Source organism: Megascapheus bottae, chromosome 23 (assembly GCF_031878675.1).
Source record: "Megascapheus bottae isolate mThoBot1 chromosome 23, mThoBot2.hap1, whole genome shotgun sequence".
Lineage (NCBI taxonomy): Eukaryota > Metazoa > Chordata > Mammalia > Rodentia > Geomyidae > Megascapheus > Megascapheus bottae.
Window position 1 is genome coordinate 10225453 of NC_143531.1, and position 17330 is coordinate 10242782.

The 17330-nt window shown below is 39.2% G+C and overlaps 1 long non-coding RNA gene across 1 annotated transcript in view; it reads left to right on the plus strand.

The window, feature by feature from the left end:
* The first annotated feature begins 4977 nt into the window (after positions 1-4977).
* Positions 4978-17330, plus strand: part of LOC150047298 (uncharacterized) — a 32502-nt gene continuing 20149 nt past the window's right edge. Inside the window, exon 1 of the long non-coding RNA XR_016539385.1 lies at positions 4978-5006. This is a non-coding gene — a long non-coding RNA (uncharacterized LOC150047298). The remainder of the gene's footprint in view (positions 5007-17330) is intronic.

Here is a 17330-nt window from a genome sequence, read left to right on the forward strand (position 1 = left end):
ATCCCATCCACGGGTTCTGTCAGTTCTACTTCTCCCCGAATCTAGAATGTCCCCTATAGTCTCATGACTGAACCATCATTCAAACCTTCACCACCTCTCTACTGAACAGCAGCAACAAATTCCTGTTCTGAGTTCCCAAAGCCTCTTGCCCACTGCCCATGTTAAATAGATGAGAGCGGAGTCCCAACGCCAGACTGCAGATACCCAGCCTTCACAAACCTTCGGCCATTTCTATTCCCTAGGTCTAGCCCCCACTCTACATCTGCTCTTAGCATCCTGAACCTCACTCACCCTGCTTTTACAGCATGGAGTCCTTGCACTCTTATACATGGTCTTTGCTTCTGCTTCAACTGTTTTACCCTCCTTAGAGCTCCGTATTTCTGGCCATCTTTGAAGCACCCCCTGTGATCACATTTCAATCCCAGCCTTCCCACAGCACGGTTTATCCCACCCGTCCATACCATCCTTACACATCTGCCCTCCAGACCCAGATCCTTTCTTGTTGGCCGTCAGCTACATGCACTTAGTAAGCCTTGCTTGTGTGTCCTCCACATTTTGTAACATGAAAGAAACAGAAGGGGTTATCTATCAACGTGATCTACTCTTTCCTGGGCTTGACATTATCACCATGATTTCTTCAACATCCCTAACTACAAGGGTTTCTAGGATTTTCTTGTCCTTTTGCCTACTTCTACTAGAACTTCATTTTGTTTATATGGTTGTCATGTACAAAATAATAACTCCCTATTCCAATTCAAAGTGAGCAGAATTCACAGCTTTCATGTATCAAAGACCATTGTCAGGATGCATGGTGATTTCCTCACCCAGCTAAATAATTTACCTTTATATAGTTTGAAATACCATTGACTATTTCTTGAATGTCATCTCTCATTGGGCTTCTCCTGACATTTTCTTTGATTTTTCTCATTTGGTAGAGATAGCTGAACAGGAAAGGAAGAATCAAACTTAGGCATTGTGAAGGCAGACAATAAAATTAGGGGTTGGAAAAAAACACTATAAGCCCAGAACAAACAGGAAGGTGGCAACTCCATTCTTCAAATTTAAAGCCATTTGAATAAGGGTAAATTTGAAGTTTGCCACTGACATTTATAAATAGTTCAGTGTCATATCAATAACACATTAACCACACTCTGAAAAATATGTCCCAAACAGGCCTTCAAATAGTAATAACTACAAACCTTCTGAGCACTTCTCTTTGTGTTTATGCAATTAGGACTTACAAAATGAGAAAGGTCATGTCTCTAATGTTCTTATTTTTTGAAGTGGGCCTTATAAAATATCAATCTGGAACATTGTAACCTAGACTAGGAGAGGGGTCAGAAGAAAGCTGTGACTCATTTCTTATTTTTTATTTACAACTTCTGAATTCATGAGACTTTTTCTTTTACCTAAATGCTCTTTTAGCCCTGGTTTTACCTTTAAATAATTACCAAGCAGCCATTGATGCTGTTGTTTGAATGACACATGAAATATAAACTAGTTAAATTTGGAGAGGTTGAAACATACAAGATGCCTATGCATAAATATCTAAAATAATTGGCCATGAGTTTGGGTTGATATCTATCTTTCAATTAATACTCATGATTAGGCTTGTTTAATGTCTAAAGAACAAAGCCAGACTGAAACCGTGACCTAATTTTTATGCTTAAGGTTAGTAATTTAAAAAGAAAAAAAAACAACTATTAGTTGTAATGTTTTAACGTAGGAAACGACCATGGTTTGCAACTTCAGAAAGATGATGTTTGCCATGATAATGTGTGAAGTTCTTGGAAGGGAGCCCCTGTCTTGAAGGGAGAGGGCCAGTTCAGAAGGAAGAGTGGGATTTCAGTGAGCAGAGAAAAGACACCTGCAGTTAATCCCAGCCACGCTAGTGAGGGGCCTAAAGGGCCCCAGTGGCTTAAGCAGCCGCCACAGCTGTGAATGGGGGTCGACCTCAGCTTCACTTCTGTTGAGCCAGCAGGTGTCAGGACGCCATGCTGTCTGCCTTGAAGGCAGCAGTATTTATTGCTCAACTGTCCCTGGCAATATTTCTTGTGTTCATGAAGTTGTAAGCATTGGCTGCTCAAGCCACTCTGGATTATAGGAGTGCTAGCTGACACGTTGGTGGCTTCTTTGCTTTGGGAAATGGACTTTGGGGAAAAGAATCCTCTCTGGTCCCTCTGTGGAAGATGACTACAGGAGAGCTCTGAATTCTGAGTTCCATACAGCCTTCAGCAAAGTGCCTGGAGAGAACATAGCCTCTGGAGGCTATCCTGGGAAGCCAGGCTAAGCCGAAATGAAGAGAACCTTTGTGAGGACATCTGCCTGGCCAGAGGTTGGGGAGGGGTCCATAGGAACAGCTGGCTTTCATGTACTTTGATTCTCTTCAGAGTCACTTTTTGCTTAACCATAATAAAGTGCTTGACTTCCGTATTCCACCGTCTAACTTGTTGAGGACAGACACCATGATGTCCCTCATCTTGTCTTTCCTGTGAACTCTTTCATCAACCCATGCATGTAAAAGGCAACACGGAGATCAGTAACATGCACTTAAGTCAAGGATGTCCATTGTGTTGCCTAAGCTTTTTTTTTTTCTCAGAAGGCTGTGCAAGGGGGATTTAACATGTGCAGTGCTTCTTGATTAGCATCTCCATCACTCTCCCCATCCTGTCTGCTCTATCTGCTCCCTTTCCCCCAGACTGATTTCACATTTCCTTCTTCATTTATCACACGTGGGTATGGAGCATTCTGCCTGTATTTGTCCCTATTTCCTTTCCCCTTTCATCCACGCAGCACCCACTATTTCCATCTTCCTATAAGCTTATTACTTGCCTAATGTCTGCTGGTGGACACCCTCGTTGTTTTTATCCTAGGCTTTTCCTTGCTCTACCCAATCTTAAAACTATTGGAATCATTTAGTGAGAATTTGTATGTGTTACAATACCTAAATTCCTTAGCCTTAATTAGGCTGCAAACACGATGCATTGAACTTCCTGAAAATATTAATTAACAAGCACTGAAAAACTGATGGCCAAATTTAGAAAATATAAGGCATACTGTGGTTATTAATATTAAGCTCCAGAGAACTTCACAGCTGTTACTTGAATGGTCCCCAGTGAGAAAGGGAGTTAGGGGCTGTTGTATTGTGGCTGACTCTGGGTAGGTGGCATTGCAGAAGGTGGCTCATAGCTCCATGCCCATTGTCTGTGACTGAGCGGTGTCCTGTGGAATCTAGAATGGGGAAATTTTGCTAGAACTTTGATTTCTCTTCCTGTCTAGACTTGTCCTGTCTCCCAATTTAGCTATCAAAAAAAACCTCACTCAGAATATTTGAAGAATTCTCACCTTTATTGTATATGCCCAGCATATAATGTGACAATCAAATGGAACAAACACAAAAGACATGCGCAGTTTGTGACAGAAAATGCAAAGTGAGTGAATTAAAAGGTTTTTGACTAATGAGGATGGAAATATGAACTCAAAGCAGGTCTATTTATTAGAGTCACCCACCAAAAGACATAAAATGAAAAGGACAGAAAAGAACAAGCATTGGTGATGATGAAGCTAACAGATTCTCATGCTGCAGATAAGGTCAGCATTGGTAGAAAATCTTTAGTAAAACAGTCCATCCATATTCATCGAAATGAAACATATAGATGCTTTCTTACCTAATGGCACCCTTCCTACATGCACATTTTACAGAAATGAATATAATATTCTGCCAGAAAAAAACCGCTAGCTCTAGAGTGTAATTGGACATGATAACTTACTAGGCCTCTAGGCATTCATATACAGTGAGGCTACAGGAGGGAAGAAAGCCTTAGATGAGGAATCCAAAGATGTAACTTCTCTCAACATTTAAAATACTACTTATCAAACTACAAGAAGTGGAATTGTGGTGGCAGTGGTGGTTGTTTTTACTTTCTTTTTGTTAGACACAAAAAGGGACATGTAGCAAAGGGGAAAAGAAGGGTAAACAAATGCAATTGTGCATTTGTTTATTCTATGGAGAAAATACTTATCCCATGTTAAGTCATACCAGGGAAGCTTTGACTTGTGTATTTTATGTAACTTGGGGGCAGGGATGGGAGGAGGAAACTGAGGGAAAGTGAAGGAAGAAGGGGTAATAGTGTCTAAAAAGAAATGTACTCATTGCCTGACTTATGAAATGGTAACCCCTCTGCACAATATCTTAATATTGTGGCAATAGATATTTCAAAACAAAGAAAAACATTAAAATGCTTGTAGGAATACTGTTTGTAATTGTCAATACTCTTCAAAAAATGCCTGAAAACAAATGTCCATCAGTAGTGGGATAAACAAATAAATTATGATATAGTCACACAGTGGAATTTTATGAAGCAGTCTGCAACAGTGCACAAAATTATGAATGAGTTTCACACAGTTGGAATAAATGAGGCCAGACACATAATGTGTGGCTCTATTTATGGAATGGACATAGGAAAATCATATTGCCAGAGGCCTGAATAACAGCTACTAATACTGTAGAGCAGTGCCAAGAACATGAGTATTATTCTGTTTCTTGTTTAGGTGTGTTTGCTTCATGCAGATTTACTCAGCATATCCTAAGTATAGACTTACTATATAACAGTATGTATCTGTATATCAGTATATAACTGTATATCCATATCATACTCCAACTCCACCATAATAATGGTTTACAAACTAAAGTGATGTGGGAAACAACAGCTCTCTCTCTCTGTCCTTTGTATAGAACTTTTAAGCCGACTTGATAGATCTCCAGTTATTTCCATTAACTTTTCTTCCCCCTCTTTTTTCTTTTTCCAGGGTCCTCCTGGACCAAAAGGTGATAAGGTAAGAAAAACCATAATGGAAACCTCATTATGTTGTTGAAAAAAATCCATATGGCATAACCCCCATGGTATATTTTATGTTTTGAACTTTTAAGTACCACATACAGATCTTGACTAAAGCCATCTTATCTTCCCATTCTGCAGGGAGAACAAGGTGATCAGGGGCCTCGGGTAAGTTGTTTTCTTCTTATCCTAAGAAAAATCTAGTTTTCCAGCTCCTGCCTTAATGAACCAAAGCTCCACTGTGCTGCAGAATTTAGTCATGGCTGTCAGAGGCTCTGCCTCTCTTGTAAATGGGAATGCCTTACTAATAATGAATGTGTATATTTCTTGTATTATCTGACTTTTATACCTATAACTAAAACATGCTGTAGTGATGAGACCTACTGATCAAGGGCTAGAATCACTTCTAGAAATCGGCATCAGCCACATTTCCAGTGACTACTGGGTCCTTCAGACTTGCATGCATTGTCTTTGCAACTTGCAGTCAGTGTGGAGTTCTCCTGAAGTTAGCCTTTTTCTGCAGTTAGACTTTACGTGCTATTGCATAAGCATGTTTTAGGATAGATAAAAAATTAATGCATTTTTATGTCTTTATTATTTTGCGTAAGTTTGGATGATGCTTGAATTTCTTGGGGAGGGGTGTTGGGGAGGTTGATCCTAGATTTTTAAGACAGATACAAGATGTCACATGATTTCAGCACTGTGGGAAAGAGAGCATTCTTTCTCCTCGTCTCAAATGTGGCCCTTCAACTGTTATGACCAATGGTGAATGCTTTGTTGTTACCTTGGTAGTGCCAAGTCCTCTGCTTCACATCTGTGCCTTATTACCCAAATGTTCAGACATACTGTTCCAATGATGTAGTGACTCAGACATACCTCTCAATTTTCTCATGTCACTGTGCACAAAAGCTAGGATTTGGTGGGAGAGAGGCTGTACACACACACACACACACACACACACACACACACACACACAGTGGAAATGTACATTTCAGATTTTTCAGGAGGTTGGGAACCAAAACGATGTAGGCATTTCTGTAAGATGTGCAGATGTCTAGATCACTACTAAATTCAGCGATCCTGCATCATAGGGAGAAATCTGAGTAAAATATGCAGCTGATCTGAGCTCCAAGGTTGCATTTGGGTTCCTGTGTCTCTGAGGTTCTTCAACTGGATGCAAGTGATACTGTGATTTTTTTTCCCTTTTTATTTCTCATCCACTTCTTCATCTAGGAATAATGACTCTGCCCTAGGGCAACATGGTAACTTCCTATAGCTGATGAGTTATTTTGAACTAAATCCTCATCTTTATGGTCAAAGAGGTTTAACCTGCGTTCATGAGTGTGACTGGAATTGAGCACTCATAATCTTAAATGATTAGACTGGAGCCACTTGTTCTATTGGTGGTAATCGTTCACATGGCCTGTCTCTACGTATTGAATATCATGTCTTTCTACACTCGGTATCAGAATCACTCAGCTTGCCCTCTCCAGGTAAGAGGGGAAACTTTCCATTCCGAGCACCCTTCCCTTGGCAGAGGAAGTGCGGGGCTGGTTCACAGCCCAGCTGTCGTCAGTCTGCACACAGTCCTCGTTTGCACAAAGGTGTGTTGGCTTTCATCGTTACAAAGAGTGATGATTGATTATAAAGCTAGGCCAAATTTTCCAAGTGAAATCTAAAACCATCTGAAATTCACCTGGTTTCATGTTGCAGTACAAACTGAGACTTGGACTGCGTTCCTTGAAAGTTTGGCCAAAGTTCATGAACTACTTTGACAAACCCAGACTGCCTTTCATATAGATTTCAGCCAGTTTTCACACTGACTGGGGCCAATTTTCACACAATTCAGGGTCATTTAACATTTAGGCTGGAAAATGGCAAAAAAAAATGATATTGTTTTCTCTTGTATTTTCTTTTGTATTGAAGGGAGCTAGATTTAATTCAAAATGCTGGATAAATATGCACAAGCAGGATCTTCAGTGTTCTGGAAGGTAGATGTGAGGGAAGAGGGCCCCTCTCTACTGTCCAGATTTTCCCCAGATTCCTAATGGAGAAACAAAGCAGGTCATAGGCAAGCTTCTTAGACTTTCATAAACATTCCTTTCTAGTAAGATAGTGCTAGTTTACTTACTAGGAGATTTATCATATAATGAGATGAGGATATCATACTTGAAGAGAATCAGAAGTTAGGGCTGGAAATTCCTTTATATTTTTAATTAAAATTAATGAACTGATTAGGTACACAATTTCATCTATGTTGACTGCAGACTACCTTCCTTCCCTTCCTTCCTTCCTTCCTTCCTTCCTTCCTTCCTTCCTTCCTTCCTTCCTTCCTTCCTTCCTTCCTTCCTTCTGTTTTCCTGTTCAGACTAGGTCTTATTAAAATACATAAGGTAGGGTTGAATACTTAAGTCTCCCAGGTAGCTGAGATTACATGCATATGTTATCGCACCAAGTCTATACTCTTTCTTTTGTCTTTTCTTGCCAGTCCTGGAGTTTGAACTCAGGGCCTGGGTGTGTCCCTGAGCCTCTTTGTACTCAAGACTAGTACTCTACCACTTGAGCCCTAGCACCACTTCTAGCTTTTTCTGAGGAGTTTATTACAGACAAGTGTCTCATGGACTCTGGCTTTGAACTGTGATCCTCAGATCTCATCCTCCTGAGTTGTTAGGATTACAGGCGTGAGCCACCAGGGCTTGGTGCTTGTACTCTTATTTAAAATATAGAACTTGGTACTTGAAAGTTGTATTTTTATCCTATCGTATAATTTGACTTCCACTTTGCACTATTAGTTTCAAATGATTATTTCTTCCCAGAATTAGCAACATCATTCCACAATGTATTACATATTTGTATTCCTTACTAAAAATAAAACTTTCCTTATGGGATCTACTCTGTTTCCTTATATATAAGATCCTTTTTTTTAAACTCTGCTTTGGTTTCCCCCAAACCAACAGATGTATATTAAGCCCTAACAGTGAATCAAAAAGTAAAACACAATACAGAAATTTAAAACGTAAAGCTGTTGGCACACATTACCATGTTTGTGATGCAGTGTTCTGTACAAAATAGCCCATAAATACATCCATCTACTTCTTTCTCCTGTCCTAATGCCATCAGACTCAACCTACAGCTATCTCGTGTTCTTGATTACTGCAGTAGTCTTCCAATTAATCTTCCTGCTTCCACTCTTGACCCCATGTAATCCCTCTCCTTCACAACAGTGAGAGAGATCACTTTACCTTTTGTTGTAAATTAGATCATGTTACTCCCTGTTTAAGATCTTAGACTGAAATCCACACCATTGCATGTGGCCTCCGTGGACCTTCAGGGTTGACCCTTGCCCCACTACCATCTCTGCCCACACTGGGCTTCCTCTTGTCCCACTATGTTCCAGACACATCACACTCTGCCCAGCCCAGAACTTTATATTCACTCTCTCTTCTGGGCTTGATTCTCATTAAGATGCCATTTTGCCTGTCACCTTCCTTCTTCATTATCCAAATCTAAGTTTGAAATGGTTCTGTTTTATTAATTTACTTGTTGGCTTGTTTTATTAGTTTACTTGTTTTATTAATTTACTTAGTCTCTTTCCTTGGAACATAAGCTCCCCCAGAAGAAGGTCCTGATCCACCTAGTACATCCACTTTAACATAGACTTGTAAGGACATGCATATATAAAATATTATTGCTGCCTTAATCACCAGATAATCTTATGGGTGCCTCAAAATGAATTCTATGTACTTGTAGGTGATATATCTTATAGAACTATACCAAGGGTTGTTAGGAAAGTGAAAATTCTTATTCAAAGAAAGTGGGAAAGAAGTGGTATTTGCACTAGGACTTAATCATTGAACTATCTTTAGAAGATAAGATGAAGTATATGGCAGTACATAGTCCAAAGACTGGAAATAATAGATACAATATTACACAAATAGAAAATGGAAGGATTTATTTAAAGGAAAGTAATGCTCATTTTCCAAGAAAATGGATGTAAAATATTGAAAAATACATCCAGCTGAATACCTACTGGTCTTTGACCTCTAGTTCTGGTACTTATTAGGCAGGCACTCTACCATTTGACTTATGCCCCCAGCTGGGTAGAAAAATTTTTTTATTAAAGTGATATTGTGGGGCATTTTGAATGGCTAGCATAGGAAGCAATGGGCCTTCATTGTAAATATCTATGTTTATCATTTGATGTATATAATCTTCATAGCACAGGATGTTATTGACAATTATTTATTAAAATTGTCAGGTCATTTAGTCCCTACTACAGAAAAGAATTGGTACAGATTGAAAGCAAGGAGCCCACATAGGCTAAGACAAGTTACTAAGGATACAGACTGTGGAAACAGTCTCGAGCCTTCTGCATTGAAGTCAGGTGAGAGCATGTTAGCTCAGCCTGAAACATGAATACTGGAGGAATGGGGGCATACTGAGGAAGCAAGCTTACTACCACAGGGAGAAAGGGGGCAGGCTAAGACAGAGAGCCAAAAGAACTCCAAACAAGGGAGAAAATTTCTAATTTTCCATGGGAGCTAGAATCTGGGTGCCTTTTTTCTCATAATAGAAAACATTTGGAGGACTTGGGATGTGGCTCAATAGGTAGAGGCAGACCTTATCTCTAACAAGTATGAGAGAATCCCTAGTGAAGGAGGAAGAAAAAGGGAGAAAGAAGAGGAATATAATAGAAATAGTAGCAAGTGTGAGATTATGAGTTTAATCCCAAGTAAAAGAGGGAGAAGAAAGGAGAAAGAAGAGGGATGTAGTAATAGTAGCAACTGGTGTTATGTGTAAAAGTCAGTCATAGTGATGCAAAGTCTATGAATGTCTCTGCCTTTTGGCAATGATTACAAGAAGTCTCCTGGTCCAAACAAGAAAGTTTCCCCATCAGTTCCATAGAAATTTCCTGATCCGGCTTGGCTACTCAGGAGGATGAGATCTGAGGATCAAAGTTTAAAGTCAGCCCAGACACAAAAGGACCTGAGACTCTTTGTCCAATTAACCTCTAGAAAATGGGAAGTGGGGCTTGGCTCAAGAGTAAGGCGGTTGCCTTGAGCTGAAGAGTTCAGGGATAATGCCCAGGTCCAGGGGTAGGGCAGTAGCCTTGAGATGAAGGCCAGAGTTCAAGCCCCATGATCCCTTCCCCCCAAAAAATCCTGCTGAGATCTGATTGGTTAGCTTGCCACACAGTTATCTCAGTGCTAGAAAGGACATGAAGAATGGGATTAAAGAGAAGTTGAATCCCTTCACCAATTAACGTTTTGTCCAATATGCCAAGCAAAAAACTTGAGCATGTGAAAGGGAATGTATGGGGATGAAATGAATAATAGAATTGAGGTTACCAGTTTGATATGTGATACAATTGGCTGGAAGAGAGTCTGGAAGGTGGAATCACCAGATGAACTTCCTTATGTCTAATTTGTGATTCTGCTTGGATAGTTTACTGAAATAGCCTATCAGAGATAAACCTGAGAGTAGAAACATCTTTAGTTAGAGCTGGGATTAGGACAGAATATCTGCAAAAGGGAGAGAGCATTCAAAGGTAGAATGGGGACAAACTATGTTAAAAAAATAAACAAGAAATGTAGCAGCCATCTGAGTATTCTTGATAAAAAGAGAGTCCCAGAGATGGCCTATTACCCCACCCCCCAAAAAAGCCTTCGCATTTGGTGTTTTAATAAATAATGATCCTTTCATTTAGCATCCTACTATATGGCCTTTTGTATCAAGGTTTTGCTCTATTGCAAATCTCTGCTAGGAGAGCCCAAGGTTTCTACTGATTATGACAAATGAGGGAAACCATTGAGCCTAAGTTCCTTTGAGTCTGGCTTACTTCACTTAATATGATCTTTTCTAGTCTTTCCATTTCCTAACAAATGGGGCAATGTCATTCTTTCTGACAGCAGCATAGAATTCCATTGTGTACAAATACCACATCTTGTTGATCCACTCATCAACTGAGGGACATCTAGGCTGGTTCCATATCTTTGCTATGGTAAATAGTGCTGCAATGAACATTGTTGTGCTGGTGGATTTAATATGTCCTTGTTTCTGGATGATTGGGTAAATGCCAAGTAGTGGAATTGCTGGGTCATAGGGGAGCTCTATGTTTAGTCTTTTGAGGAACTGCCATACTGCTTTCCATAGTGGTTGAACGAGTTTGCACTCCCACCAACAGTGTAATAGTGATCCCTCCTGGCCACATCCCCTCCAGCATCTGTTATTAGATTTCTGGCCATTCTGGGGTGAGGTGGAATCTTAGAGTTGTTTTGATTTGCATTTCTTTTATGACCAGAGATGTTGAACATTTCTTCATGTGTCTATAGGCCATTTTTGTTTCTTCTTTAGAAAAGACTCTCTTTAACAAGATGAGGGGTGGGGGTGGGGGGGGAGGGAAATGGGGACCAAGACATGTGAAAGGGTATCAATGTATGGAAATTAATGTACCATCTATCTGGCAAATATCATGTAACCCTTCTATTAATTACAATAAAAAATATATGAAAAAAATAAATAATGAGAGTGAAGTCATACTACAGGAAGGTAAAGGGTGAGGGGAAAGTTGCCTGTTTTTCCATCCTGTTAATGGCATACAATTTCATATGGGGAAAAGGTGCTAACATTTTTGCACTCGCTTTCTTTCAGTATACTGTGAGCCAAACTTGAGTTTACAAATGTAGGGGTAATATAACCATCATAATCAGTTGGTTTGATTCTACAAGGCACAGAGTGTTAGATTTCCACCGATAAATGTAGTTTGACATAAGGATTTCACTAGTTCTCCGGGAAATGTCATTACAGGTTTGCATTTCTCTTAACTCATTGCTGCACAAGTCACACTTTGGCAGTTAGGTCTTGAGGCTCTAGGGATAGGGCTGGGCCTTATCTATGCTACCTGCCATAGACACAGACTGGGCTTTCTTTAGTTCAAAGCATGAAGTGTTGAGTCTCTGACTTGGAAGTAGCAATTGAATGACCTGAGCTAGAGTTGTAGAAGATTCCGTCAGTGAAGGGACATATGGAATGAGCTAATACTTTATGAGATCATTACAGTTACTAATTTCACAGTCTTCACTTTTTCTCAACACCTTTGTAGGTAAAGTTATATGCAGCATTGCTAAGATTTGAACAGTTAGCAAAATAGGCTATCAGGAAGAGTGAGTATAATACAGGGAGAAATCACTATGGAATCTGGCTGGAATCAGGCTGGATAGGGATCAAATTCTAACTGAACCACTATTTGTAACTATGGCTTTGGCAAAGATTAATAAAATAATATATGAAAACGTTAACATCAGGCTAGGAGTCACACCTATTATCTTAGCTACTTAGAAGGTTGAGATCTGAAGATCATGGTTCAAAGCTAGTCCAGGAGGGAAAGTCTCATGAGACTCTTTCCAATTAATTACCAAAAATCTGGAAGTGGAGCTGTGATTCAAGTAGTAGAGTGAAATCTTGAACTAAAAGAGTAAAGGGACACACACAAACACACACCTATAATCAGCCCTTGATTATGTTTTTAGTATTTCTTAGGAGAAACCTGGGGTAAAGTAACTTGTCTGTGTTGACACAATGGGGTCCAAAGCCATTTCTCACTTCTCTACTTTGTTCTGTTCCAGTGGATGAGACTGTTTATCTAAGTCAGTTGTGTTGTGAATTGACAAAGATCACAAACCTATTTGTGGTTAAAATAATGATGATGAAAAAGTGTTATCAAGCTCTTTGAAGGTATCAACAACTTGTGAAAACATAGCTTACTTGAACAAGTCTAAAAACAGTTTTTCCTTCTTTTCATATCGTAGATGAGTAACCCAAGACAGAAATTTAAATATCCTGTCCATAGACAATAGTGGCAGAACCAGGATTTAAACCTATGTACTCACAGGTTACATTCCCATGCGTTCTCTTAACCCCCCAAATAATTTTGTGGGCCAGGAGTTTATCCTAGTGGTAGAGTGCTTGCCTAGCATGCATGAAGACCTGGGTTCGATTCCTTGGTACCACATACGTAGGAAAAAAGCCGGAAATGGTGCTGAGGCTCACGTGGTAGAGCTCTAGCCTTGAGGAAGACCAAGGACAGTGCTCAGGCCCCAAGCTTAAGCCCAGGACTGGCAAATAATAATTTTGTGTGTTAGTAGGACCAATATTCATGTGACGATTGTTTTTCCTGATGAGAATTGGAGTCAAGCAAGTAAGTGATGTTTCATTTCTTACACACATATCTACCATAAGGCAGTGCAGGACCCATACACAAATTTGCAAGTCTGTGTTTTTCACCAAGATGCTAAGCTATGTCCAGTTGCTGATAGCTACTCTTCCAACTTCAAGATTTTATGCCTCTCTGAATAAGATTGAAAACCCTAAGAAAAACAAATGCAAACATGTGGACTTTTTTCTTGCAAGTACAATAGACTCAGTCTAGACAAAAACAAAACAATAAAAAAGGATATGCATCATGCATTTATCTCCTAAACATTCTCTGCTGCAAAGTCATACCCCAAACACTCTGGATGGAGCCTAAGAAAGCAGAGCAATATAGATCCTTCTAGTTAACTTGCATGGGTTAGGAGGAAGAGGAAGGAGGAGAGTCAGGATTGAACCTTGGACCTTGTACATGCTAGGCAAGTGCTCTACCACTGAAGTTCATCCTCAACCCTTCTTGTTTTTACTTCCTCAACTGAGTGACACCAGTTGAAAACTGTTTAGCAAGATCTTGGTTATATTTGCTAGTAGCTATTATTTTCTACAGAATAACCAGATGAACAAACTGTTAGCTGCTTTTCATAAAGCAGTCTACGTACTGTACAAGTTGATTTATTACTTCTTTTATTTTGAGCCTCTCCTTGCAAAAAAAAATCAGATTTATTGATCATTAACAGAATCTCATTGTCAATATAAAAGACGTAAGATTTTTGTTTTGTGCCAGACCTAGGGCTTAAACTTAGGGCCTGGGCACTGTTAAGCTTTTTGGCTCAAGGTTAGTGCCACAGCTTTCCTTCTGGCTTTTTGTGTGTGTAGTTATTTGGAGATAAGAGTATCCCAGACTTTACTCCCCAGGCCGGCTTTAAACTGAGACCCTTGGATGACATCCTCTTGAACAGCTAGGATTACAGGCATAAGCTACTGGTTCCTGACAAGACTCAAGTTTTTAAGGACTTTTTCATTCTTATCTGCACCTACCACTGCTATTACTTATTAGACTTTCTTTGTCCATCTGTCCTCACCATGTCCCACCACCCCCGGGCATAAATCCAGAGCTTTAGTATTAATGGCTCTTATTTCCTTTCTCATCTAAGGCATATCCGTAGTGACTTAAAAATGTAACCTTCAAACTAAGCAAAGTGCTTTAATATGTTATAGTGAAATTTTCAACTATAGCATTCTCAAATTGTGACAAATTTATTCCGTAGAATTAGGCCATAGGAAGAAAGTGTAGACGTTATTTTTTTGTACCTTTATTAATCTAGTCATTCAGACAGCCATCGTCACCATGCCAAATCACACAGAGCCCAGTAACTGAGATAAAGAGCTTAGGGCTCTCAACATCATCAGCCAACAGCTGGTTTGAAATGAGTCCTAAGCTCTCAAAATTTCAATGAGCCACCCAGGAGCTTGGCTTAACTGTGTTCGTAAAATTCTTCCCTCTTCCTTGGGTATTCAGAATAAATTTTCCTAACAGCTGGGACTATGCAAAACTGATAGCATCTTTGAAAACATCTTCAGCAAGACAGATTAAGTTCCACAAAAGGAAAGCGTTTTGAAATTTATTTTATTATCTTAACCTTTGTTGACTTGAATGATTAAAACAGATTCTTTGGTTCTGCTTAAACATTTAGGTCCTGGATATTAATTTGATGTTTGCCTTTTTCTCTTCAGTGTCACAGAATGCACTACGTGCTTTGCCCATCATATACGGCCTATAGAAGGGACTGAGTATAACACAATAAAAAGAAATTGTGGAAAAATTATTTTATTGCTCTTCTGATTCTGCAGAAGTTGGCATGGAAACAAAAAGCTCATTTGCAAATGCTCTTTTTTTGTTTTCTCTCTAATCAGAGTTCTCTTTTGATTACTCTCAATCTCTAAATCTCTATGACTTGAATTAAATCCAGGAACATTTAGAAGCCCAGACTCATTTGTTCCAGTATGTATCAATGTTAAAATAAATCATATTTATACACAAGAGTTGATGTGGAGGCAGAATTTCCCTTGGAATCTAGTGTTCTAAGTTATGTCCAAGGTTTATTTCTTGAATACTAGACTCATCAAAATAAGAAAAACAGGGAAGAGGGTTATCAGGAAAGGGTCAAGAATCACTCTTTGATATCACGGTAATCTTACATGTTTTTCTCTTTTTACAAAAGATTATCCAAGTACATCTTTTCCTACTGAATAGGTACAATAATCTAGTTTTTAAAATTTATGCAATCAAAGAGAGTCATCATGAACATTTTATACATCCTCACTGCATTAACAACACAACAGCACAGTAGCTGCATATTGGAAATATGAGCCCTTAACTGGAAATTCTATTAAATGAAGAATACAAAAAATCCAATCCTTACACACCCTCTGGAAAGAATTCTGGATAATGATACTGACTCATTTTATAATCATTAGGTTTCCCTTAAATACTGTGATCTCCGTGTCTCCTAATGATTTTGCTTTAGTTATATTATTAAGGAAATCTTTCCTTTACACTTGTGGCCCTACATTGTTTATTTCAACTGAAATACTCCTTTTGCAATGTTTTCAGGCTAACATACACCATTTCACATTCTTGAACTCCAGTAGAATGCAGTATTTTAGATGAGAGAATATATACCTGTATTTAAGATTATTCCAAATGCTCCTTAAAAAATACTAATTAGGGGCTGAACATTTGGCCTAGTGGTAGAGTGCTTGCCTAGCATGCACAAAGACCTGGGTTTGATTCCTCAGTACCACATACATAGAAAAAGCCAGAAATGATGTGGTGGCTCAAGTAGCCTTGAGAAAGCCCAAGGACAGCACTCAAATCCTGAGTTCAAGCCCCAAGACTGGAAAAAAATACTAATCAAATAGTTTAAGTACTTCTTTGATAGTAATGCATTCATAATTATCTCTTAAATATAAACTTATATGGGAAATATTTTTCTGTATTAAGTTTAATCATACTATTTTCACTTGCATTTAAGCATTTAAGGATTCTTAGATGTGTTAAATCATGTAAAATAGATTTGTGGTTCATATCAGAGCCTATCCATGAAGACTGCGAAGAGAAAAGCAGGTTGGGAATTGATGATTTTCCAGTATTTTCTAACAGAGAAAGAATAAGCCTTTCAGCAAATGCACCAACAAATTCAACTTTAAATGAGAGCTGGTAAGACCTTTGAATAATGAGTGGATAGGCAAGTAGCAGACAAAACAATTGCTAAGCTCTTTAACAACAACAACAACAAAACAGCATGATCGCCACCATTCTTTATCCATCAATCCAAAGGCAGAACTCTGTTACAGTCAGAGGTGTTAGAAGTGAATTATAACCAAGGGGGAGACGGAAATCAAGGAAGTAGGAAACAAGAGAGACTCGTGGTGCACTGGGATTTACAGACAGGACTAGAGGGCAGGACCAAATTTTTTGTATTCATTCTTTCAGAATGGGTGGAAAAATAGCTTGAGCACTGACAGATCATGTTCTGGGAGAGCAGTTCCTGGAGGTCTGAATGAGATGGGTCTCTGGAAAGTCATTTAATGCCAGACAGCCGCATCCTTTCATAAGCAGGCCTACACTAATGTGTCCAGCAGCTCCATGTTGCAGACACAGCCTGTAAATCACAACTGGCAAACAGGGCTGGCTTTGTGGGAAAAGCATGTCAGTGGGAAGATTCTCCTTCAAATGCAGTTCTGCACCAACTGTGGCTAGAGTGAGGAAATCTTGCTTGCTATTTCTTGGAAGTCAGTGAAACTTTGTATTTGCGAATGTGGATGTTCTAGAGAAATCCTTCCTAGCCACTGTGGTGACTTTGTTTTTAATTAGCACAAGTGATCATGGTAGGGATAATCATGACACTGTTCTTATTAATGTGGTAACATGGTGGTTTTCACGTACAAAAGATTTCTGGGCTTTCCTTTTAGGCTTTATTAGCTGGAGAATTCAGGATGAATTTGTGGATAAGGGGATCAGTGGTGAAATAATGACAGCAAAACCCCCAAATGTATATCCAAAAGATTGAAAAAAAACTAATGACATTGCTCACTGCGTCTGTGGAAACTTCGGTAGTAACATGGGCATTTCTTAGAATTAAGGCAGAGTGATTATGTGGGTAGACAAGAAGAAGGACTGGGTTTGGAGCCCCAGTGATTTGGTGGCCAGCAGCAGAATTCACTGTAACCTTAAGAAGCACACAAAAAAATGTCAAGTGATAATTCCTTCTTCCTTTGCCATGTCTTCAAAATCTCATGTCATCCTGGACAGTCTACGTTCATTGGCAAGAGAGAAAAGAA